General features: G+C 43.2%; 1 protein-coding gene across 1 annotated transcript in view; it reads right to left on the bottom strand.

The window, feature by feature from the left end:
• Window positions 1-26824, bottom strand: part of SPATA16 (spermatogenesis associated 16) — a 1361355-nt gene that overhangs the window by 668087 nt on the left and 666444 nt on the right. The window lies entirely within an intron of this gene.

The following is a 26824-nucleotide window of genomic DNA, read 5'->3' as shown; positions in this document are numbered from 1 at the left end:
GATGAGAAGGCACCACAGTGTAAATATTGTATCGCAGTTGTTGTAGCTAAAATTCGTAATGGAATTGGGTGCAACCCACTATATCGTGCCTCTCTGCTGGAAATGTAAATAATTCAAGTAGAAACAGACCTAGGCTCGATAGCCATCGGTGTGGGTTGCACACCCTAATTACCACTCAAGTGGTGTATGTCAGGTACAAAATGCTATTCACGTGTCACTTTTGTTGCTAGTATATTCTGTTGTAAGTACTGCCGTAGTGCTCAGTTTATAACCAATTCAAAAAAGTTTAAAAAATCAAATAGATTCCTTTCTTGGTAATTAGAATATATCTGTTTAATTCCTAGATGTGAAAATTGCCAATGCATTTCGAATCTAATCCGATCCTACATCAGGGCATTTCTAATTCAATTAAACCCAGCATTGTAAACAGATTCCACATCAAATACAATTTTCAGATTCAAAACGTACATCACATGTCAAAAATTATACCAACGCATGCATGCAGGCCACATGACAAGTACAAGCGACACATGTACAGACAGATAAGAGAAACAGTAGAGAGACAATAAAAAAACATCCGTTGGCATAGTACACCTTCTTGCATAAATAACAATCACTATTGTTTCATCATCACCTGACTTATGAAACGCACTGAAGCATGCCATTCGTTTTGCTGCAAATAAACCTAGGGTTAAGTATGTGCGCAATTTAGAGGTGCCAATTACTCTCGTCCTGTTGCCAAAGCAAAAATATCCCCCAAGGTGAAGTGACTCGTGCTGTCACACTACCGGCGTGCGTGTGATTCACAAACTCACTTCCAGGCGCCCTCCGAAGGCATGCTTTCTGCGCATGCTAATCTCATAGTGACTACACTAATAAAAGTGCATCACTGCGGTGCTTTCGATTTTTGTTCGTAGCATGCCGCTTACCAAGTCTGTTGTACTGACCTGTGAGCTGCTAAATTACCTTACTTGAAATCCCAGGAAACACAAAGAAGATAAATGCACACTGCTATAGATTAGCCGTGATGCGCTAAGCACACATGGGTCATTTCTCATTATAAAATAGCTGCAATGTGCTTAGCACACACGGTTTAATGCTTACAATAGCAGTAACGGGATTACCGCCACTTTTCCCGCTCCACCATACTACGAGTTTGGCCCGTGAGTAATGAAGGATTTACCTCCAGGACCATGCTGGAGGTAAATCCTCCCACTTTCTGCTGAAAAATAGGCAGAATTGGAAGAATTACCATGGCGGTAATACCGCTGGTGGTAATTCTGCAGAAAATCCCAAAGGAATGCTATGGACTCCAAATTAATGGGGACTAACACTGCCATCACCACATGTAATCCGGCAGTAAACTCCCGAGACCAAGTGGCACCAACGGCAATGCCACTAGGCGGTATTCCAGAAGATTTACTCTGCAATACCACCCAACTCATAGAGAGGCCCTATGTTAGGTAACAGGACCCTGTAAAGTGTTCCCTCATAAAGTTACAGAAATATGTGTACAGCAGGACTTGGCCCTTCCATAAATGACCTGGAAGATTGGGCAGGGCTGTTCCTAGCACTGGTTGCGGTTGGACATTAATTAAACCAACAGGGCATATTTCATGGCAGATAGGATTCACCTTATGTTGTAAGGACTGTGATGAGGAAGAGGGGCCAAAGGGTAAATGGATTTCTAATTGAACACGGCATTTCCTGCTTTTTCTATTAACTATTTTATTCAGTTCATAGCAATACAGATAGAGACTTAAAATAGCAAAGTATCTAATAACCCTCTTTAACAAACAATAATAAACAATTAACATTTTCAAGTTACCCCTCAACCCTCTTATTCAATGACCCCTGCATCAACGCATTTTATTATTTTAAAAAGTAAGAAAAAACAAAAAATAATTTAAATTAATCAATTCAATAAATCAATAAAATAAACGTATCTTATTGTCCATATTCCTCCAGTTCGTCTTTGTCTACTAACTCATTCCAATTTGCAATTCAGAAAGCCACTCCAAATGTTATCAAACATTCTGTTTTTCTTCTGCAAGTTCATAACTAGTCTTTCACTATTGCTTATTGAATGCATTGAATCTCCTGCTCTTTAAAGTGTTCCCATTCCTCTTCATTCAGCGCCTGGAGACTGCCCCTGGGTGGTAGCGGTGTGCAGTATAAATGAACATAACATCACATAACATTGTACTCTCAGAATATTCACAATTTATATTCTCTTTCCTTCCATGACTATAGTTTCTTCCTCCACGTTCTGTCTCTCTCTCAACTCTTTCTATATTATAGTCCCTGTCCTACTTCTGACCTTCATGCATATGGAAGCAGAAAAGAAACTATAATCGCAAAATTCCACTCAGATGCATAAAAATATGATTGCAATCTTAGAAGTTTTTTTTCCTCTCTAGAATCAAAGTCTTAACTAAGGAATTAGACTGATTCATTAAATTGAAAAACAAATATGCTGATTTGCAACTCTTTAACATGATTATGAATGTGTGCTAATTTTGATTTCGACAAAAATATCAATGGCAAAGAATAGAAATCACCTGTTTTTCTGAGTAATTGAATCAGGAAACAAATAATTCCCGGCCGGTGGATGCATTCTAACAAAAGAATGTGAACATTGAATAGAACAATAAATGAGTCATCGAGTGTCACTTCTGAAAATGTATTCTCTGACATGAGGTGACAACCTTGACAATGCTTCCTCCTTTGTTCTTCTGTGTTTAAATTGCCGGATTGGTGGCCAACTCCTGCCTCATGTGCTTGTCAAAGGGCTGAAGAGACCGGCTGGACAATACATTGTAGCAAATAAATCCCCGGTGTGTGCATTCCTCAGCATGCAAAGTTGTGTACTGCAATAGGGAACACCCAGCGGACAATGCTGTGGATTGCATGCTCCCAGAAGAACAGGAGGGGAAGGGGGGGCTTAAAACCTGAGGTTGTTTTTGCAGCAATGATGGCATTTGAACAGTTCCCAAACCAGCTTCACAATACCTGGCTAATGATGTGAGCACCATGACATGTTGTCAATTCATTGTAGTGGAGTGAGTAATTCAGCATCTGTTTGCCAGCCATGGCAATGGCACTAGTATTTGGAACTTTCATGGCTAAACTTGCCAAATGTGTGTGCTGGGAAAAGATTTTAATAGCATCCATATCACATGATGACCAGAGGAAATGATAGCAGTACCGGGTCACGTGATGGCAACAGCTTGCAAATGCTGAATGCGTATACAGAAGCCATTTTCCAATGCTTGATTATTGCTGGTGGGATATCAGGACCTCGTCGCCTCTCAGTGCTGCTTAAAGTATCTGATAGATCAAGCCCATTTCGCAGCCAATCATTTGCACAGGACTGTCCATTGTCCAAGACAAATGAAGAATCAGAAGGGGGAAGCCACCCTCTGAAGTGACTGTAAATAAGGTAGGCAGACAGGACTTTTATCATTATAATTGCTTTTTTATAACACGCTTAATACCGAAGAGGTTTCTAAGCACGGACCCAGGATTCTAACTTGTGTTGCTCTGCATGGTCTTCCTTCCAAGATGACCGCGTTGCCACTGAGCTTGCATGCGACCCTTACGTTTAGTAGGAAGATAAGGTACAGGTACATTGAAGATAAAGATACATGATATGGGTAAGCCCATAATGAAAAGCCATTGAATAAGATGTCTTCTCCTAGATCCACAGACTATCGCTTTCGGAACATCATGCACTGCTGTCACACACACATGCACACACGTGCCCACACATATTAACGTTTCACAAGCTCTTGCAGGTGTTTACAGGCAAGAAACTACAACATTCCAATTGCATTAGGATAGGAGGGAAGTAGTTTGCTCTTTATTGAGTGCAGCACCTGCCAACTAATTTCTTGACACTGCTGTAACATACTGACCGAGAGTTGACACACTAGGCTTTGGAAGTTCAGGTGAAAAAGTAGAATGTCTTTTCAGCATTTCTAAAAGACAGTCATCCAGGGCATGAAGTCCATGCAAATGCTGATTGTTAGGAAAGATTTCACTCTACTGCACCTTTCCTTCCATTTTTAATGGATCCTCAAACTTGTTGCTTTTTATTTTTATATCTGACCTACTATTTTTACAGTGTAGTGACGCATTAAGCTTCACTACGCTGTCTTTTGCTCATCTGTTATGGGGGAATGGACATGTCCTTCAGGCTGTCAGTACTTGGAAACATTGTTTCCCTTAGCCTTGATACTGGTGTCACTACTTTGATAACTTTTGTAACCTGTATCATTATACCATGCATTTTACAATTCAGTACAATGGGGTACACTAATTGTTTTACCCTAGACTTACACTCAGAGGATTTCAGCTACACAGGGTGTGCTAAATGGACAAGCGGGTGGCAGCAGTGACTTTTTACAATTGTTTGGTACTTTTCATGTTTGCCTTACCACCTTTACCACGTTTGGCTATTTACTGTGGCTACTGGTGAAACATGGCCATGCCACGAGATTTTTCACTTCTTCTTTGTCCATCTTGTCATTTAGCCTTATTCCTGGCCTGTGAGGCCAGGAAAATCCTCATATGGACTTCCAGTGCCTGGGAAAGCCGAACTTTGGGCGGGCTACTGGAGAGCTATGTGTGTTTTCTTCCAGGAAGTGGGCTGGCACTGTCTGGTCCCAATCCACATACTGGTGCCACTGTGTCTCGGTGGAATGAATGGGTTTTGCCACTAGTGGTCCTGATTGGACCACTGTGTGGTGTTTGTGTGGGGCATATCTACTATTGGCTAGTGGGGGACTGCTGCTCTTACCCAGCTTTTAGGATAAGAAGTGAACCCCTACACCCACTCTAGAGAGATCCTGGAGAAACCTGTCGGAGCCAAGACTTCTGTCCAGCTGGGAGACCAGTGAGGAGACCCGTGACCCGTCTGACGGAGGCCTGGTGACCAACTTCTGTTGATGCCTGGAACTTGGGGGGATCCTCAGCATGTTCTACAAGACTTACCTCAGCAAACATCCGGAGTCCTAGCATCAAGGGGACCCGAGATAGGAGGGTAAGTCTGACCGTGACAAGTGAGTCCCTTTGCGTCGCTGTGCTGCGGTGACTGCCGTCTGAAACAGTTCACCTCAGTCGAGTCCAGTGTTGGGAGGGGTCCTGCATCATGTTTTGCTGAATTCTTCCACCAAGAGTCCTCGGAGCAGCAAAAGACACCAACTGGCGATCTGCTCGGACCTGCAACCCCTGCGAATCAAGGGCTGAGGCTGATAGCGAGAGAAGCGACCGTAAACCTTCTTCCATCATCTTGCCAAGTCCTGTGAAGAATTGGAGTATGGGAGTGAGAATTGGAGTATGGGGGTGAGTTACAGTGGTTCTTACCTGCCCCCTAAACTCCCCTTAAAAGTTTTTCTAACTTTTACAAACTTTTATAACACTTTAGCTTTGCTAAGGCTTGCTTGCGCGAGCCTTCTGAAAGTTGGTGATGCTTTTGTTTATTAGAATAACTTCTCCCCTAACCCTTGGAATCGTTCACTGGACACCAGAGACCGTACCTTAATTTTTTCCACCATTACAAACTGTGTTAGAACTTTTCCTGAATTTAGGGAAGGACCTTTGAAGCTGGGGGTAATTCTCTGTGGACCCGCAGTGCATAAACTAATCTGTACTTTCCACTTTAGTGTTGTGTGATACTTCTACCTAACAGTGGTTATTTTTCATAGCGTTGTTTGGCCATGAATAAATAATCATATTTTATACATATTGTCTTAGTGTAATTTGTGACTCCCATTGTGTGTACTCATTGTGGCCCTTTACAAGCTCACCACCTCTAGAGACTTAGCCTGGACCACTCGTCACAGCTACCTTGAACTGTTTTGGCTACTGCTCCCAGAGCTGTCTGTCACATTATAGCTTGGCCTTCTATACATCTGTCCCCCGGGTCAGAGTATAGAAAATCAGTCCCAACACTGATTTACCTGTAAGGAAAACATGTTTCCACCAGCTTTGATTTTATTACTTAGAAGCAGAAGAAGGAAGGCTGTATAGGGCATTATGGTAGAACCTATTTCTTAAAAAGGTGGTTCCAAGATCAAATCCCAAAAGAGTTAAAGATAGACATTTGCTGTTTCAGCAGGTAAAGAAGCAAGAGCAGTACTGAGGAAATGTGATCTCTATGATTTGAATGAAACTCCAGTGGCAGATATGTATTTTGTATCCTCTGATGGTAGTAAGTCCAACGGGCCAGGGGGACAAGGTGACTTTTATTCAAAAGTCTATCTGAGGCATTGTCATTGTGCAGAAAAGGACATACTGGGATATGCTTTCTCACTAATTGTAGATCCATGACTTGGTTACGGCTGTCACTAAGGGTGCCAATTTGAGGTCAAAATCAATGACAACTCCAGCATTTTTCACAGCAGGAATTGGGATGGGAAAATGACCACTGGATCAGTTAGATATTTAATTGCAGGGAGGGGAAAGAGGATATATCCCATCTCTCAGATGATTTTCATGAATTTATATTTGCATGCAAAATAGGAATATGCTGTTCTCTTTCTTGGGGAAAGTAAATGATCCATTGTAATGATGTATGACTCACTCCCATCTAACGCAACTTGGTCAAAAAGGTCTGGTGATCGACCATGTTTGATATGGTTAATAGAACTGAAAAGATGAGGACCCGAGCACGTCAAACATATGCCTCTCTTATAAAGTTGTCAAAGTTTGATATGACCACCGTCTGCATCATTCCATGCATCTTTCAATCTTGGGATGAAGAGGTCAATAGGACTTCTCATTGGTCTGAAGTTGGTTTGTGACCTCAGTGCCCATAAACATATCTTGAAAAAGCAAGCTAGATATCGGCCTGTAGTTTGCCAATTCAGGTGCATCTACAGTTTTTCTTTAATCAACATGACCACAATTGCTCTCTGAAATATTATCTATACCACACTCGCACTTAGAATGGTGTTAATAATTCTGAACAGCTGATTGAGAAATATTGAGGAAAAAGCTAAGCTTTAATACACCTATACTTGCCAGAGTAGTTGATCTGCTCCAATCAGGTTAAAATAATCTAGAACTCTAGGATATCTGGGTTCCTACTAATGCCCCAGACTTGTTGTGCTACTCTAGTAGTCAATGTCATCATTGAAAAGTACATGTATTCCTGGCATTGCTTCCTGGCGGAGTGGTGTGTGTGTGGGCAGTCTGTGGCAGTCCCTCTCAGTCTTTCTACAGTGGCTAGTGTTTGGCGCCCTTTCCTTCAAAACCAGAAGTCAGCAGCAAAGCAGAGCGGAGTGGTGTGAGAGTGGGCAGTCCCTCTCAGTCTCAGTCTTTCTACAGTGGCTAGTTTTTGGCGCCATTTCCTTCAAAACCAGAAGTCAGCAGCGAAGCAGAGCGGAGTGGTGTTAGAGTGGGCAGTCTGTGGCAGTCTAATGGCGGCTGGGGCGGATGGCGGTGAACCCCTGGACTCCTGACTTCAATCAACTGCCCTTGAGGAGGAACCACGCAGACTACGGAGTTCTCGTACAGACAATACCTCCCTAACTCCAGTAACAACTCCTACAACTCCTACAAACAAGCTGGCAGTACCCCAAGTACCCCAAGTGGGACCTGCAGCTGCTTCATGCTATGTAAAATGCCCAGGAGGCATGTTACAAAACCTCCCTGTTAAAAGGGCGCTGGTAGCCAAACAATCAATATCCACGCATAAACATAAACATAAACAAAAACAACTACCATCTAGCTGGACTCAGACATTAACTGTGATCACCACACCAGTGGACGTCATCTCCATGCTAGTGGATTCACCGGCATCTTCAGCGGGGATCTCCTCGTCTGTGGGCGCCGCTTGTGTCTTGGAGCGGACCTTGCCGGCTTCCCCACCAGGGATCTCAGGGGACCTGAGGGGGAGCGGAACCACGGCACACTTGTCCTTGCCCTTGTCCTTGCCCCTCCATGTTGGTGGAAGGGCTGGTCCCTGGGTGGGCAGCACGGGCACCGCGGCCAACGTCCCAGAGGGGCGAGAGCCAGCTGGGGAGCAGCCCCGAGTGAGGGCTCCCACCGCCTTGACCGTCGCTGAGCAAACCAGCGAGTCTGGGTCTCAGAGCGAGATAAACTCACTGGAAGCCACCGCCGCCACCCCACAGCACCATCTGGTGGCCAGCGAAGTTAGTGCGGTGGCCCCTGTATTCATAAGTGCCCTGAATCATGACCCACCGGCAGCAACATCGGCCCCACAACCTGGCAAGCTGACTCTGTTCACAAATACTGCCTTAGAAAGCCAAGGACCGGCCTCTGGGGTGGGAACCTCGCCTAAAGGCCTGAATCCAATTATACAGGATCCAGAGGACTTCGAAGTTCAACATATCTCGAATGAAGAGGCGAAAGAGGGACCCAAGTGAGGCCCTCCAACCCGACAATCGCATGGCATCCCTTTTCGCCTCATCACCAAAAAGTTCGATCTGCCATCTACAAATAAAAGAGCTTCAACAAAAAAGCCCTTGAAAAAGGGCCCCTGGCCAATTCTTTCTATAAACACGATACTAGAGAACTCTCTGAAACAAGCAAAAAGAAAACAAAAGGGGCTAGAAGAGATTTCAGATGCTAACCTACTGGAAGCACTTCTCGAACCTCTGTCCAATCCGATTACACCGATAACACCTTATCAATCTAGAGAAGCCAACACTGCTTGTGAAATTCCTATAACACTTATAGAAGGACAAGGAAATTCTACACCCAACTTCTCGTCATCGCCCCAACAACTTACCTCAGAGAAACAGGATGGCACGGCCCAGTTATCACCGCCAAATGCTGATCCAGTCCTACAATCAGAACCTTCTCTTTTGGCTTCAGAACCTATTGGCCAAGCCAGCCCTCTCTTGGCTACACCTCCTACAGGCCTACTGGACATTATCAACTCTGGGCCCCAGAACAACATAACTTCACCGCCCCAAGACCATGATCATGTGAAGACTGCTAATGTACCCATTATCAGTCCAGTACCCGCTCCTTGCTCCATCCAGGCGTCATCTAAAAGAATGGAGCAAGACCGAGAAATTCAGGGGGACTCAGTGCCGTTGGTTGCTGTATCTCATCTCTAGTCTGAACAATCTTTGTGACCGGGGCTGCCATTTTCTCGTCCAGACTCTCTACTAATCACAAACGGCCCCCACGGTTATCTGTAGCAACAGCCTGACAATGGGAATTAAGATCCAGGCCACTGCTCCTGAGGTGTGTCTAAAAACGGCCGCTATGTTCAAGCTGCTTGTAGTCCCACAGAAATCCCAAAAATCATCTGAGGGTCTTGCGCAAAACAAAACTCCACTGGCGACTGTGGAAGACCCAGATTCTAAAGTCCCTTCAATATAGCAGAAACTCTCAGAGAGTAATCCACACTCTCCCAAATCAATAAATGACTTTCTCAACGATAAGGAGCTGATGGAGCTGAGTCAACCACTTGACGTCAACGTGGACTCCCAGTCAGAAGATTTTGTCCACCATTCTATCAGTGAGATGCCCTCCCAGCAAACAGTCACCTGTGATTTTTCGAGCTTTCGTTCTTTGAGTGACCGCTTCAAAAACTTGTCTGAAATTACAGCGCCTCGATCCAACAAGCACAACGAAGATCTACCACACGAGAGACCTCTGTCAGACCCAATATCACGACGGACAGTGCCTAAATACACCTCAAGGGTCCATACACAAAGACAGAGAGAAGTCTTGGCCTCAGCTGCCAGTAGTACCCATAACCAACATAGGCATTCTCACCATGATAACAGTGTTCAGTCTAGATTGTCTAACAAAACTAAACAGCAGAAGCCTATCTACCAAGAGCGACTAAAGCATAAGAGCAAACTACGTCAACGTACAAGCAATCAAAAATACCTAGTGCTGAATAGACGCACAGTGATGAACTTAATTCACAGAATCTCAGCCCTAAGAGCTATTAAATCAGAAGATTTCAAGACAGTGGAACGCTCTCATGAAGGCCAAAAAGCATCCTGCTTTCTCTACACTACATCTAAAAGAATGGACGATCTGTTGGCAAGGGCGAATAGATGTAATGTATAAACAAGGATTTGAATTAACATACTTCAAACCAGACAGAAACGAGCAGACAGAATCCAAGGAATGAGGTGCTGATGACAATCAAATCGCTTCACAGAAATTGGAACCTTTCTCAAGAGAAGGGCCCCAACTGAAGTCGCCATCGGACCATAGATCGGACGCAGTCCGTTCATCTCCCCAAAGGGAAGTTCAATCACCATGATCAAACATTCAGGCCATTCCATCCAAGGACTCAGTGGGGGTAGCTCAAAATGTAACCACCCAAAAGAAGGAGGATCCACGCAGACCAGATATCCAGTCACAAACCTGGTCGTGGCTTCCAAAAGCACTTTCATCTTGTCTCAACAATTAGCCACCATTGCAGTCCACTGTGCTAACAGATGCTCAGCCACATTCTTTGGCATGCTGGAACACAAGGGGTTTTCTCCATTTAACAACCCCAGGCGACATCAATTTTGGTGGTTACGATGATTTATGCCTACAAGAGCTGTGGCTACTAGAAAAACTACACTCGATGGGTTTGAAATTGCTTTCTCTAAGGCTCTGATGGGGGAAAAAGGCAGGCCTTCGGCAGGACTAATGATCGCTGTTCGGATGGGAAGTGATCTACAAATCGTAAAAATGATTTTGAAGTCTCCATTCGTCCTAGCGGTCCTCCTCTCATGGATACACAAAGAGATTGGTGTAGAAAATCTTTCGCAAACACACCTTCTCGTTATGACCATCTATTGGAATCCCAAGGTGATTCAAAGGGATGCACTGTTCGACTTAGTAACAGCCACACTGGACTCTGTACACTTAGAGTTGAAAGCTTGCAAAGTAATTATTTGTGGAGACTTTAACATCAAATGCCCTACGAGCTCATTAGATCCAACAGATCCTTTTTCCTCTCAAGGTTGTCAACGGGTAAGGAATGGTCTAACTTAATGACATCAAGGCAAATATTTAACACAGCAAACACGCTGCTGGAAATTAACAAGACTCCAACGTGGAAGCCTGGATTGGCCCACTCCACGAATGATTACATTTTCACCTCACAACTACTTCTTGCGCGTTTGGCAGAATTCAGTGTTCAACAGACAACTCATTGTGACCATAATCATTTGCTTATAAAATGGTCATCAACTAAACCAGTGACCTCTTATTATCGGGGAGAAGTTGAACCTGAAGGCAAGGGAAATAGGGTTCGGGTTACCCGGCCATATATTCAGGACATTACAGTCTCTTACTCAAATTGTGGAAACTGCTTCGAAGTGGATTATCGACCACTTCTAGAACCTTTCAGATCTTCTAACAACGGCTCAAAGCAGCCCAACTCAGAATCTCTGCTGCATATTCACACTTTTGACGCTCTATTGGTGGCAAAACGTAACATGGTCCGCAGAGCAAGAAGAACTGCTGCACAACATAACACGGTCACCAACAGAACGTACGCACAAGAGGCTATTAGAAACTATAAAACCTGGTTAAAATCATATCGGTGTGCGCTCTACCAAAACGATTCAGAGGCCATGCTGGAGCAAATTAACAACAGTAATTCTAGAGACTTCTGGAAACTGATAAACCCACGGAGCAAAGCGACAGAATCAGATCTGTCAAACAGTATTGCAGAGTCAACATGGATCCAATTGTATTCATCATTGTTTAGCTATCCAGACTAACCTTTGCCATCTTCTATGCCTTCTGTAATAACACCCTGGGTCGACCTCCACAAGCCAATGGACATATTACTATCAATAAACAATCTGAAAAACTCAAGGGCACCAGGGCCCGACGGCCTCTCGAACGTAAATTTAAAATCTGCTCCGGAAGACTGGGTAAAACTCTTAAGTTTGATCTTCAAAAGATGCTCAACATGCAGGAGGATCCTGCCCTCATGGACCTCAGTGGTGATTATACCGATATTTAAAAAAGGAAGAAAAGATGATCCAAGGAACTTCCGTCCGGTGGCACTATTAGATGTCATAGGGAAGGTTTACGGCACCTTAATTCTGAAAAAGTTACCCTGTGAAGACCCTTTACAATCCGGGTTCAAAAAGGGAATAGGAACCAGTATTAACATCTTGCTACTGAGTATTCTAAAATCAAAAACTCTGGAAGGAAATCAGAAACTATTACTAGCGTTTATAGACCTTACCCAGGCTTTTGATCTAGTTAACAGAAGGAAACTCTGGAAAAAGCTAAGTGCTTGGAACGGCCCGCCAGAGATCTTGGGCCCTTTACAAGCCCTACACTCCAACACCAGCGTCCAGGTCTGGCTAAATTCGAAGGGGCTCCTTTCTGTGGCGATACCAACCACCCGAGGAGTCAAACAGGGCTGCCCGCTGGCTCCGGCCCTATTTCTGGCATATTCCAGGGACTATAAAGAAGCAAATGCCGAAATAAGATCTTTCCCCCCAGTAATGGGCAGCACAAAAGTGCAGAGAATCCTTTTGCCGATGACCTTATCCAACTGGACCAGACTCCTATTGGCTTACAATGTCAGCTAGCCGCTTTAACTAAATACACTGACGTTAACGACCTCGAAGTCAATAAACGAAAAACGAAGATTATGGTGTTTGAAAAAAAGAACAGAAGAAAAGGCAATCACTCATGGTTTTTGGGAGGAGAAAAAGTCGAACAAGTCACAGAATTTAAATACTTCGGGGTCTTGATTGGCTCCTCATGTAAAGACGTAGCAATGCAATCACAACTACTTGCAAAAATGAAAAATCTCATTTCACAGGCCAAAATCTTAGACAGGAAATATGGTTGCTTCTCATTGATGCCCCTACTTAAGTTCTATCGGGGGGAAGTGATACCGTCAATCACTTACGGAGTTGATGCTATGCCATGTCTTCCTGATCTGTTATGGCCGAGACTGGAGAGTCTCTTTTGGCGATCAGTCCTCAACCTCCCGTCTTCTACACCTATGGCACTGATTCGACGTGAACTTTCACTCTCGTCCTTGACGGCAATAGTAACCAGAGCATCTATCATGCTATATTGGAAGATTAAGGATCCATCCTCGCCGATGATTTTCACCATGGTCCAAGAAGAGATTAATGCAGCAAAATGTAAAATGCTGGCTACCTGGGAGAATAGATGCAAATCAATCCTAGAAGAGGTTTTAGTCGGGTTAAGAACCAATTCTTCAATGTTACTGTGTGGCAGTAACATGGAAGAATTGGTTCTTAACCCGACTAAAACTAAAAAACGCCTGGACAAAACAGACTGAATCAATACGTTAGGGAAGGCATATGTTTACAAACTGACCCAGCATCTGCCTACATTGACCTGAAAATTGAACAAAGTTCAACCATTTGTCATAAAGCATCCAAGCAGAAAAACACAATCGACACTCCTCCATGCCAGGCTGAATCTACTCCTCGTAACGAGATCCGACAAATTAAAGGCCTTTCGATGACCAACACCTGCCGTTTTTGTAACTCTAATGAAACCATCGAAACACTGCGGCATCTTCTGTTATCATGTCCAGGCACACATCTATACAGAACTCCATATCTGCTTCATCATTTGAAGAAAGCCTACCTGACAGAAGAAGCTCTTTGGTGGGAATGTTTAATATGGGGCCTTCGACCATCCTGGTCCATAGCCGCTACCAATATTTTGAACCTAATTTTCAAGGACAAAGTAACGGTGCTCTTACCAGACACTTAAAATCCACTGATCTTTGAAGGGAGCTCCCTTGCGCTCTAAGTTTTGATCTACTGAGTTGAATTTTCTGCTTTTTATGTACTGGTTATGTACATTTTACTCTTTCTCTTCTTCTACTTTCTTCTTTTAGCTTCCCCCTGTGTTTCTTTCTTTCTTATTTCCCCCTATTTTTCTCCCTTTTTCAGTTTCTTTTGTCATCTTCTTTTATCATCTTCTTCTTTTGGCTTCTTGTTTTGATTTTGATCTTACAACTAACTTGAAAAAATCACTTCGGTGATAGAAACTCGTAAATAAAAAAATAAAAAATTGCTTCCTGATATTTTGCCATCTCTACTATTTTTCAATGGGATCACATGCCTAATGATGTGCTTATCCTTGGATATTTTGGGAGGGAGTGGAGTGGAAAAGAGGAGGATATTGAGAGGCAGAGGGTCAGATGCCACTTAGTAAGACAGCTTATCCAGATCAAGCCCTTTTGAGGCTCTTCCTCCATTTGGAGGAGCTGTACCTTTTAATTGTTGAGTTATTTATCTCAGAGATAAAATTGAGGCAAAGGACACTTGTTACCACAACATGAATTGACCCCTTGCAGCAGTCATGCTTTGGACTAATCATCAGTAACATTTTGCCTTTTTAATGAGAGAGGCACTCCCTCATTTTTTATTCAACTGTTGCCTCTTATAGGGACCAAAAGGCTTCAAGGGAACTGTTTTGCAAGTACTGCTACTTCAAAGTTCTTTGCCATAGAAGCGAGGACTGAATGCATCCAAAAAAGAGGCAAGATCTGTCTGCTACCACCCTAACCATCCCCAGGGAACAGTGCAGGGGCTACTGTTGGACCAATGCCTCACTGCTGGCTGACCTGCAACCAGGACTATCCAGATGCAAGCTGAACCTACTGAAGCAGTTCAAAGCATCTTGACCCAATCGTGGGCATGCCATTGTCGAAGCAACTACTCATGTGCAGATTCAACTGCCAGTTTTCAATACCGATGCCACCCAGCAGAACCATCAGCCTGCTAGTAAATTGACCGCCACCCCAAATCATTGGAAGATATCGTCTTGCTATCTTGAATGCAAACTTGTCCCATCGGGAGCCTGCACAATGTAACTGACTCTACACTGTCTGCCAGTAGACTCATATTCACTCTAATGGCTCGACACTGGCTCAACTATAGCTAAAGAGCTAAGAAGCCTCCCTCTGCACTGTTAAGCACTCATAGAAAAGAGTAAAGATACTGCAAAGAGGCTCTGTCCACCTGATACAAGGTTTGGGAACATAATTACTTTTTAGCCCCCCTTTTCCACCTTGTTCTTCAAACGACATAACCTTGTTGCCAATCTATTGCCTGAACATCCCTGCTTTTCTGCTTAGAGTGCCCTTTCACAAAAGTGAACCGTTAGGCCCTTTCAAATGAGGAAGCACGACATTACATGGATAGGGATGCAGAATAACTCTTATAACAATAACAAGACCGACTCAGGAAGTTGGTAAACTTAATCTTTTTAATCGCAATTATCTAAAACAGGGAGTACAACGGACATTAACAGACGTCTCACAGCATAATCTCAACACGTTTCATTAAAAAATCACATTTATATATTAAAAATGTGTCTTACGTGACGTCATACTACATGGCAAATTAGGAAAACCTACTTGGGATTGTGATAGATCTACAGGGAACATCTAAGTATACTTTCTGAAGGGGATTGGTTTGTGATTGGGTCTCTATAGTTAGGTGGACAACGTAGGCCCACCCCTTGTGCAAGTCATCCTCAACATTTGTTAGATACACAACACACCATTGGCTCTGAAATTATAGGGCTCTTCAATACATGGCCCTCTATAATTGGTTGGCACGCTTGTACCCTTCTGGAACATTCGACTCAGTAGCAGCACACACGCTGGTACCCCAGGTTCATGTGGGTGGACTTGACCATGCCCCCCCACCCAATTCACCCATCATCCATCATCACTCATGCCGTCTGCCATTCGAATTGTCTTTGAATTTTGCCTTGCAAAGTATCACTGCTCCTGAGAATAGACGGGAGTGCAAGCATGTTCATATCTTCAAGTCTCGGTGCTGTTTGCCCATGTTCTATTTCCATCTACCCCATATGACAGGAGACCGTGTTTGAGCTCCTTTCTTTGCATTTAATATTATTAAATGAATAACACTTGGCACTCATAGTGTTTCCGTCGCACCTTAACAGGAGCTTGCCTCGTTTCTCACGTTCTTTGTATCTCCTTGAATAGATAACTGCAGAGGAAGAGCCAAAAGCCCCTAATAGAAGCTGCACCCCCATGTTGCCTATATGTTGGAAACCAGAAATTGCAAAACGTGCAGTACCAGTGAGGATGCCTGTACCGCAGAGAATCCTGGAAACAAGGTATCCATTGAGAAAACCTATATTTATTCACGAAGATATGATGGTCTTTTGGACAAAGTCCCGGGAGATGTGTGAAAATGAGTGAGAAAGAAGAATCGTGATGTCATGTGAACCTGAAATGACGCACCCTGAAATGATGCAGAAGACAAGAGAACATAGACATTCTCTAAGATCTGAAGAGGAGGTGTCAAAGATGAGCAACATTTTGGGCTCGAAATGAAGATGCGCATGCAAAGAAACGCTGAACAAAATGGAAAGTCATTTTACAATTGCAAGACTTGAACCCTGTAAATGGCAATTAGTTCACGAAAGGCTTGGCTGGCCCAGCAGCAAGAGTCGAGGCCATGGTGAGCCTGGTTGTCCATCCAGTAGTTAGATGAATGTGAGAAAGATACACATTTCTGTTTGAAGCAGAATGAAAAAAACATTGAAGGCATCAAAAGTTCATCATTTAATAGTATTAAATGCAGCAAAGAGCTAGAAAACATGGTCTCCAGTCACATGGTTAGATTGAAATAGACTTTGGGTTGAGCTACACCGAAACCAGAAGATGAACCATGCCACACTCCCTTTTATTCTCAGGCACAGAGAGCTTCTGCAAGGCCAAGTTCAAAGCCTTAATTGAATGGCAGACCGCAAGAATGATGATGGATGTCAGACTAATTAGGTGAGAAGCTATGGTCAAGACCAGCCCACAGGCACCTGGGGTACCAGCCTGCGTGCTGCTAGCATTTGAAATATTCATAAGGGTAGAAGGGTGCCAACCAATTGTAGAGGGCCATGTAACAGAGAGCCCTATAGTTTGTATAACCAATGGATCGTTGTGTATTTTGTGACGATGAAGATGACTTGCACTAGAGGAGGGCTTACTGCTCCACCTGATCATAGAGACCCAATCACTACCCCCATTAGTATGGAACATATACTTAGATGTTGCCTGTAAGCCTATCACATTCTCAAGTAGGTTTTTGTAGTTTGCCACATAGTGTGACATCACTGATGACAAGTTTTTACTATAAAAGTTGTGTTTTTTATTAAATGCTTTGAGAGAGGGAGGTTCTCTTTATTGATGGTTCTTCAAAGATCGATCAAACTGATGGATAATGGCATTCAGGCTCAGCTGTGGTAAGAGAAAGAGCCATGAGGAATTTGAAGTGGTAGCAAGTAAGAGACTACCGTCTCATTTTTCAGCACAGGCTTCAGAATTGGTGGCGCTTATTGTCGCGCCTGAGAATCATGCAGACGAGGAAGTAACAGTGTAGTGGCTCTGCCTATGTGATGTCAACCGTGCATGCAGGGTTAGCAGGTTGGAAAAGGAGGGGCTACCTCCGAGTGGACGGCATTCCAGTGCAACACGCCACATTATTGGACAGGCTTATTAAAGCACTACAACCCCCAATAGCCATCACCATAGTTAAGTGTGTAGGGCACACTAAGAGAACTGACTTTATTTCTTGCGGAAACCAAGCCGCAGACGAAGAGGCCAAACGAGTTACATATTCTTCTGATATTTTTAGTTTTGATACTCCTGATGTGAAAGAGAAAATGGTTGTAATAATGGATGTGAATGAAAGCTTTAATCATTTGTCATGAACGCAGTTAATGGAGGTTCAAGGTGGAGCTCCACAGGAAGATTAAGACAAGTGGACGTGAAGGGGCTGTTTTTTATCCCCTTCCGAAACACTATGGCAACAAGACAACACTGGTAAACCGGTGATGCCTGTAGTCTTATTAAGGGTGGCGTTAGAACAGCTACAATACCCATGCGCATGTCACTAGGGAGAGCCTCTCTGCAACCATTGTAGAGGACTGGTGTATACTGTGTTAGAATACGTTGCTTTTTATGTAGTAAATTGCATCATATGTCAAATGTTTACTGCTGGGCACATGCTGCGAGCAGTCAGAGGAGTAATTCCTCGACCAAATGGTCCTTTTCAGCATTTACATATCAATTATGTTGATATGCTGTAGATTTGTAATGGATATAGGTATATGATAGTAGTAGTGTGCCCTTTTTCAAGGTGGATTGAAGCTGGCCCATGCACACATCCTGATGCCACATGTACTGCGAAGTTCTTAGTCCGAGAAGTATTTAGCAGATGGGGAGTATGTGAGGTGTTGAGATCAGATAATATACCTCATTCTATGAATGAGGTATTTGAGCAAATTAGCTTATTGCTTTGCATTAAACACACATTTTCTTCTGCTTATCACCCACAAGCAAATGGAATATGTGAGAGACTCAACAGTCTGCTCAAGGAGAGAATAGCTGACACTGAAAAAGGGTGGCTACATTGCCTGCCCCTCGCATTATATGCATTGAGAAATCAGCCCAGCTATGACCACCACCTCGCACCCCACAAACTACTTACAGGAAGGCAAATGAGAATGCCTCAAACTCCTCCATTGAGGACGAGGAGTGATGCCCAGACAACTGCAGAATTATTAGGAGATGAGTTATGTGCATACTTGACATGTATGACTGCTAGTATCTCTTGTGTTTCAGATCAAGTCAAGCGGATGGGGTTTCAGTCTTAGAACACAGATGAATACCATACAGCAACTAGATATGAAGGACTATGGGCCTCATTACGAGGTAGGTGGCAAGGGATTACCGGCACTGGTAAGGACACCGGTAATCCCTTACCACCCTATTCTGAGGTCCCTTAGCGGGCCCCTTCCTAACGCCAAGCGTTATGGAAGGGACCGTTTAAGAGACTTCAGAGCTAATAACGGTACCGCAAATTGCGGTACCGTTATTATCTCCATCCCCATTCCCATTGAACCCTATGGACAGTTGTGGTTGGATAACAGGAAACATGTAGGTATATTTGATATGAGGGTTGGTGTTGTGATTGGATCTCTACTGTCAGGTGGACAACACTGCCCACCCCTAGTGCAAGTCATTGTAAGCGTCATAAAATACACAAAGTCTTATTGAGTCTCTAAACTATAGGGCTCTTTGGTATGTGGCCCTTTTTAATTGGTTGGCACACATGTGCCCTTCTGGAATATTCTACTCATTAGCAGCGTGCATGCTGGTACCCCAGGTGCCAGTGTGTCGGGTTTGACCATGCCTCCCCAACCAATTGCCTCCCCAACCAATTAGCCCATCATCACTCAAGCTGTGTGCCAGGAGAATAGTCTTTGTACTCGGCCTTGTAAAATAGCACTGCTCTTTGGAACAAGAGGGAGTGTGGGTATGACTTTATCTTCTGGTCTCGGTGTAGTCTGTCCAAGAGTCTACTTTCAACTGACCATGTGACTGGAGACCACGTTTGAGCTTCCTCATTGTGTTTAATGGTATAAAATGAATAGAACTTGGCACCACGATGTCCTTCCATCGCATCTTAACAGGAGCTCGACTTCTCGCCTTGTCGTACATTGTATCATTCCATTATAATTGACTAGTTTCTTGGCTGCTTCATCCCTTGACACTCGGCCAAGTAGGCCTCTTGATGCTCCTTCTATTCTCAGCTGAGTTTATCTGCTACGCCACACCTTTTCCAGCCCTTTTATTCAGAGGGTCCATTTTGCTCCAATACGATGTAGAACTTTCAGATTCATTTGCATATATATACCTTGGTGCATCGCTGCAATCTATGAACTACGTATAGCCAGCCTGATGATAACTTTGCCTACTTGCATTACTGCATCTGTACAATTATAAAATGATTGTCTTTTTCTTCTGTGCTTCTTTACACGTGTGATCTTCATTTCGCACTTGAACCTCTGTTCTTACTTCATCAGATTCAATATGGTCTATACATCTTTTATCTTGTCATCTCTTCTGAGGTGTGCCACTTTCTTCATGTGACATCACCAATCTCTTCTTTCATCCGTCTTCACATGCTCTTCAGGGATCTTTCCCAGAAGGCTGTCAGTTCTTCGTGGATACATAAAGAAAGGTTTTCTCAATGCATACTTTGCTTCAAAGGCTGCTCATGTTATAGGCATAATTACAGGTGTCTTGCTTGTCACTATATCCGGTTCCCAACATATAGGCAATTTAGGGGTGGGAATTCCGGTAGAGGCTTTTGGCTCCTCCTCTACACTGTCACCAGCCTCTTTTGTTCACTGCTTCACACTTCTTCGGGGCTCTCTCTCAGGAGAACATCATCTCTCCGCGGGTACATCTTATAGGGCTTTCTCAATGGATACCGTGTTTCGAAGATCATTTGCGGTACAGGTATCATTATCAGCGTTCTGCATGTTGCTGTTAGGCAGAATCACATGCAGTACCCTTTGGGAACATTACACACAATTAAGACTACAATTGTCAGTCCAATTTCACTGTTGGTACAAGCCTGTACTACACAGTAATGTGGTAGCAGTGGCTGAGAGCCAGACTTATCTCAAGAGTAAAGTGAGTAGGACAAAAGGTTACACAAAGGACTAGCAATCACAGTGATTCAAACAAACACTTAGTCAAGGTTTCTTGGTAAAAGAATATACATTTATTTACAAAGTCAGTTGGAAAAGCATTCCACTAGTAAGAGGAGCTCAATAACAAAATCTATGTACTACAATACATGACCAATCAGTTTCTGAACAAGTTCAGCCACCCTGAAGTGGGAGCAAAATGGTACTTCAGTTACTTTAAAAGGGGTAAAAAGACAAGGTTAAGAAGAATCAAAGCAGACATACATTCAGTGGTAGGGCAAATAGTTTCAGTTCACCAGCAATTCAATTCAATAGGCCTGGGCCAAAGTCAATGGTTCAGAGTCTTGTATAGGATAGCACAGTTCTGGTGGTAAATAGTTAAGCCTTTGCCACGTTTTTAGAAGTAGTTGGCCAGACAAAAAGTTAGATGTTGGTTTAGGGAAGGACAAGCCTTCAAAGTTGGGAAAGTTTCACGAACTTTCCCCACGGCCGAACGGAGTTCTGCACCGCACTTGCACAATGCCTTTAAAATGAAAAAGAGCTTGACTGTTATATGAGTGTTTAGACTCAGGGGATGCTAGGCAACCGCTCCAGCACTCTATAGGAAGATAGTGTGTGCTGGGTCTGTAAATTTAAAGAAACTAGTAAAGTCAATTTAACTTTACATACTCTGGGAGAAAGTAGTCAGTCCCAAAGAAGGTACTTAAACCTTGGGAAGTCTGAAAGACATCCCTGTGCCACTGTGACAAACAAGAAAAAGATGATTCCTATGGATTTGTTTAAAAACTCCATATCCAAAGAACACAAAAGTAAAACACAAATCAAAACGCATGAAAGAGTGGGAAAAAAGGCTCACACTCTTTCCAGGTAAAAATCAAAATCCTAGAAATCCAGAAAAGTTGCTGGGGGTCTCAAAAGGTAAGGGAAATTAGCACATTCTTGAGAACTCTCCCTAACAGTCGCACTTTCTGGCTTCCAACATATCGGCAGAATAGGGGCGGGACTTCTGGTAGAAGCGTTTGGCTCCTCCTCTACACTCCCCATCTGGTTGATTCATTTACCACTTTCCCATCAGTCTTCACATCTAGACATCTTTGCTTGAAAAAGTGCTTCTTTGGAGTCCATATCATCATTGCACCTTTCAGAGATTCTGCTGATTTTACATGGTCATCAACACTCCAGGTCATGTGACTACATTGGTCATTTGGGCTGCAGTATATCAATCGTTGCATACTTCTTGTAGTTTCTCGAATACAGGAACTTCGTTCCCTAAGGCGCTAGAATGATTGCTTCTATATATTTTCTGATTTCTTCATCTGTCTTTGAGTCCAAACCTAGACTCAACATCAATCATGACCTTCCTTCCTACTGTTTTCGTTCCTGCCTTCTTACATTGTGTGATTATTATCCTGATCATACAGAATCCAAACATGATCATCACCAATAGTGCTCCAAGAGATATTCACCATGCATTGTGGAACCCATGAGAAGATCGCAAACCAGCTGTCATCTGCAATATCTTTTGTCTCATCTTCCGTCTTGATGTGCAAGTTTGTTAGCAACATTATGCCCTCTGTCAAGGTCTCATTCTCGTCATTGTGAGAAGGTATGGATGTGCAACATGATTCCCTGATTTTGGCACAAACACCTCCATCCATTGCCGCAATCATGTCCAGGACATACCTATTCTGGAGAGTCATCAGTCTTATGGCTCCCAATTCTTCCATGTTAGCATTGAATCTCTTTATGGTAGTGTTGATCGTCTGCAGGAGTTCCCAGCAAGTGATTTGCAACCACTACGCATTCGCCATCATCTGGATCCCTGGCAAAAGATAGTTGTGAATACCACAGCAGTTTGGCTGAACAACCAGTGTTCATATAGAATAGAATCAAATGCTTCTATCGATTTAGCTGAGAAGTAATTCTCCTTTTTGTCCGATTGAGAAATCCAAATGATCTTCTCTTCTTCATATGAGCATCTGCTTTTGGAAACTCTCCAATGTTTAGGTCACTCTTTGGAATCACTAATGCTGGAACATGAATAATTACTATGGAACACAGCCCTCCCCAATCTTTGGGCAACTTCTTATAAGCTCTGGGTGCACAAGCCCAATAGTGATCCATTAACACTACTGTTCCACCCTTCAAGCCTGGTACGTCGAAAATTCGGCCACGCTGCTGATTCATTCCAAGCTTTCTTGTGCCATTGTTTCTGAAACACAGGGATGCATTTGCTAGAGGTGCTATCTGCAAAGGTCCTTCTTTATCATCAACCCACGTCAGTAATTTTTACAATTGTCAACCAATGATGTTTGCATTCATTCTCTGGAGTATCTATGACTCTCTCATAATGTCCTGGTAGTGCTAATGCCTTACATATGATCAGGCCTTCCGCCCATCCTTCCGGAGTCATCACTGTTCCCTTGATTTGCAAAAGACCTCTTTCCCTGCATCTTCGTATTTCCTCATGGTTTTTTCCTTGACAATTTAGCATTTTGCTTTTTCTCTTCTGATTCCTGCTCTGTTATTCCAGGCTGTTCACATCTTATCACTCAATTCCTTGTCTCTGATTTCTCTCTTGTCTTTAAATCTTACACATAATCATCTTCTATTGGAGATGTCTTCTCAGTTACCCATACCAAGGATGCCTTTTGACCCTGGAACTGACCTCTCGTCTGGCCTAGTGCAAGGTGTATCAGGCAATGAGCTTACTGGACTGCTATTCTATAGCTATGAATATCTTAGAAGACCCCATGGCATAAGGTATGAGAGCATAAACATAGCAGCTCTCTTTGGAGGACGTTCTCTCTCCCACCTTTTTCATGTGCTGATTCCACATGTTATTACCCAAGTGTGCTGTACTGTCTAGATAATTATTTAATTCATTATCATCTTCCCTTGTGCTTCTCTTGGGTCTCCCTTTCATAAATAAGTGCTTGCATAATATTCAAGAAGCATATCAGTAATAGTCCTCCCTACAGGTGCAACCATGGGAACATTTGTCTGGGCAATAGGCATCCCTACACAAGCTACTGGAGTCTGGAATATTACAAAAGGTATTGGCCTTTCAGTAATAGACAATTCTACGTGAGTCACTGGAGTGGGAAGAATCAAGGGGACTTCTGCCTTGCTTGGACCAATGAAGTAAACAGTATGGATCTAAAGCACCAGGAAAACCAGGATAAATGCTGAACATGTATATATTATCATTATTATTATCATTAACTCCAACCATTTACGCTTCTCTGAACGTCGTTGGGCTTGCTGACTTTCAAAAAAAACGGTACCATTTTCAAAATTTCTCATTGTGCCTGTATACTGCAAATCAGGCAATTTGGGTAAATCAGGTAACTGCAGGATCTGTTCAACTATCGCCACAAGCAGCCTCCTTATCGCAGGGCCATTTTTAAGATCATGCAGAAAAGTAGGTATATGGCAATTACGCCCAACAAGAGCAGGACAAGCTCTAAGAAAAAATATGAAAACAGTGAGAACTAGCCTATAGGCATTGTCCTTTGTCAAATCCATAGACTCAAACAAACAATTGCGTTGTAGGGAAAGAATCAGCGTATTGTTCACGATGCCAATATTTTATCAGATGTCGCTCAAACATATCTACAACATGTCAACACTTAGTTCATTTTTTTCCAAAGATTTCTGCGGCTCAAGAACTTAGTTTGCACTCCTTCTATAAAGAGTGTCCGGGGTGAGCCACAGTCCAAACGCACACTTGCATTTATTTAATCAGCAACCTAAGCATCCTTCTTCCTCGTCATTGATCGTGTCTCCACAAGCTGAACTTCTTCTCCTTGTCTTACTTCTGAATCGATCGTTAGAGGTGTGACGGTCTCACCAGTGTATAGCTTCACGTCCTTCAAATGGACCCAAGCACATCTTCCTTGGATTTTCACTGTTGAGGGAGTAAAGTACTACACTATGTAAGTTCCACTAAATCGTGGTCCGTGGCACTTTCTGGTCAAGTTCCGAATCAATATTTTGTTTCCAACAAAAAGTCTAGGTAAAGGTAGCAGTTCAGAAATTCCAGTTGCTGAATGGTCTTCATCTGTGTTCTGAGACCGACCCACCCCCCAGCTCTTGAGTTAATCTGAAATGACAGCGATACTAGCAGTCATACATTTCAAGTACTCACGTAACTATTTTCCTAACATTTCTGCAGTTTTCTGAGCATCACTTTGTAAAAGCAAAGAAAAATATCGAGGCTGAGTACCCCAAAAGGAAATACACCAAACACGAGTTTATAAATATTCACAGATCTTTATTCTATAACTGTACAGTTTTAGAAAGAAACAAAGTATCAGATAGCTATCTGGCCCTCAGTACATCACAGCGAATACCAGACCTTTCGGTGTGAGAAGTGAGAGGTACTGGACGTCTAAACATGTACATCTTTTATACATTTTCCAATCATAATGTCCAGCCCCTCTGCAGGTTAATCATTCTCGGTCTGGGGTTCATGCCGAGTTCACCTCTAGTTTATCCAACTATATGCACGTGGATTATTTCCAGTTTGTACAACAACAAGTCACAATGGCAACAGTGTATCTTCGGATTTAACATTAAGCCTTAGTACACCACCTATACAAGGTAGTTCAATAAGTGTTCACGTTTAGTATTTAAACAACATTGTATTTGATGTATGTCCGCGGATTGGACTTGTTGGCGTGGGTAATCCTCGATCTACAGGTCAAACGTAGGACAAGGTCTCATTACACGACCCTAACATTTGGCCTACGGGCAGTTCAGACATTAACTTTTGTGCGAAGGTCAGGACGGCTAGGTTACAAGCGGGAAACACTGTCCACCATTTTAGAACACAGAGTGACTTTGAAATGGAAATCAAAATGGCGGATGGACCTAAAATGGCTGCTAAGTCGATCTAAGATCGGAACTTTGCAACGCGGATTTCTTCGCAGAGCGGCTGGGCTTAGGCCAATATATACAATAAAGGAGGTACAATATGATATCCGTTTAACAACTTCTGCTCCTCGATGGAGGAGACAAAGGTGTTCTCATTCGCCTCCATGTCACTAACTCTTGGGGTGTGAGGTGGTGGTCTGACCCAGGCTGATTCCTTAATGCATATAAGGCTAGGGGTAGGCAATATAGCATCCCTTCTTCAGTGTCAATTTGTAAGTTTTGCAATCCTCTGTTTAAGGAGACCATTGAGTCTCTCACATATCCTGTTCGCTTAAAGGTGATAAACAGAAGAAAACTAGTTCTTAATATTCAATAATAGCCTAATCTGTTCAAATACTTCATTAACAAAATGGGGCCCATTATCGGATCTCGCACCTCACACACTCCCCCATCTTGGAAAGACTTCTCGTGCTAAAACTTTCGCTGCGCAAGTGGTATCAGGGTGTGTACAAGGACCTGCTTCCATCCATCTGGAGATGGAACACACCACCACTATCATATACCGGTATCCACTACATACTTGCAGAATATCAACATAGTCAATATGTAAATGCTGAAAAGGACCATTCGGTCGAGGAAACACTCCTCCAATCGTTTACAGTGTATGCCCAGCGGTAAACTTTTGACATATGATGCAATTTGCTACATAAAATGCAACATGTTCTAACAGGTTCTGTACGAACCAGTCCTCCGCAACAATTGCTGCAAGGCTTTCCCTAGTTACATGCGCAGGGAAGTGCAGCTGTTCAAGCGCTACCCTTAACAATGTTACTGGCATCACCAGCTTTCCAGTGTTGTTTTGCTGCCATAATGCTTCCGGGGGGGATAAAGAACACCCCCTTTGTTTCCATAATTCTTTCTCTTCCTGTGGTACAGTGCCCTGAATGTCCATCAACTGTGCACTCGGTAATTGATTGAGCCCTTCATTTACTGCCATAATCGTGACTACTTTCTCAATTACATCTGGAGCATCTAAACTTGAACTGTCTGGTGAATATGCAACCCTTTTGGCCTCTACATTTGCGGCTTCATCCCCATGAGAAATAAAATCAGTTTGCTTAGTATGTGCTGCACATTTAACTATCGCTATGGCTACTGGGAGTTGTAGTGCCTTAATAAGCCTGTCCAATAATGCTGCATGCTGCACTGGAGAGCCATCCACTCGCAGGTAGCCCCTCCTTTTCGAACATGTTAATCCTGCATGTACGGTTGATGTCACATAGGCAGGGTCACTGTACATCGTCACTTCCTCTCTTTCATATTTCTCAAGCGAATAAGTACCATCAATTCTGCTGCTTGTGCCAGAATGTGAGATGGCAGCCTTATGCTTGCCATAATTTCAAATTCCCCATTCTCTCTATGCCTCACCTCAGCTGACCCAGTCATTCTTTCTGCA

This window comes from Ambystoma mexicanum, chromosome 10 (genome assembly GCF_040938575.1).
Source record: "Ambystoma mexicanum isolate Mex_15411 chromosome 10, UKY_AmexF1_1, whole genome shotgun sequence".
Classification (NCBI taxonomy): Eukaryota; Metazoa; Chordata; class Amphibia; order Caudata; family Ambystomatidae; genus Ambystoma; species Ambystoma mexicanum.
The sequence above is the reverse complement of the archived record's forward strand: the minus strand, read 5'-3'. Positions and strand labels throughout refer to the sequence as shown.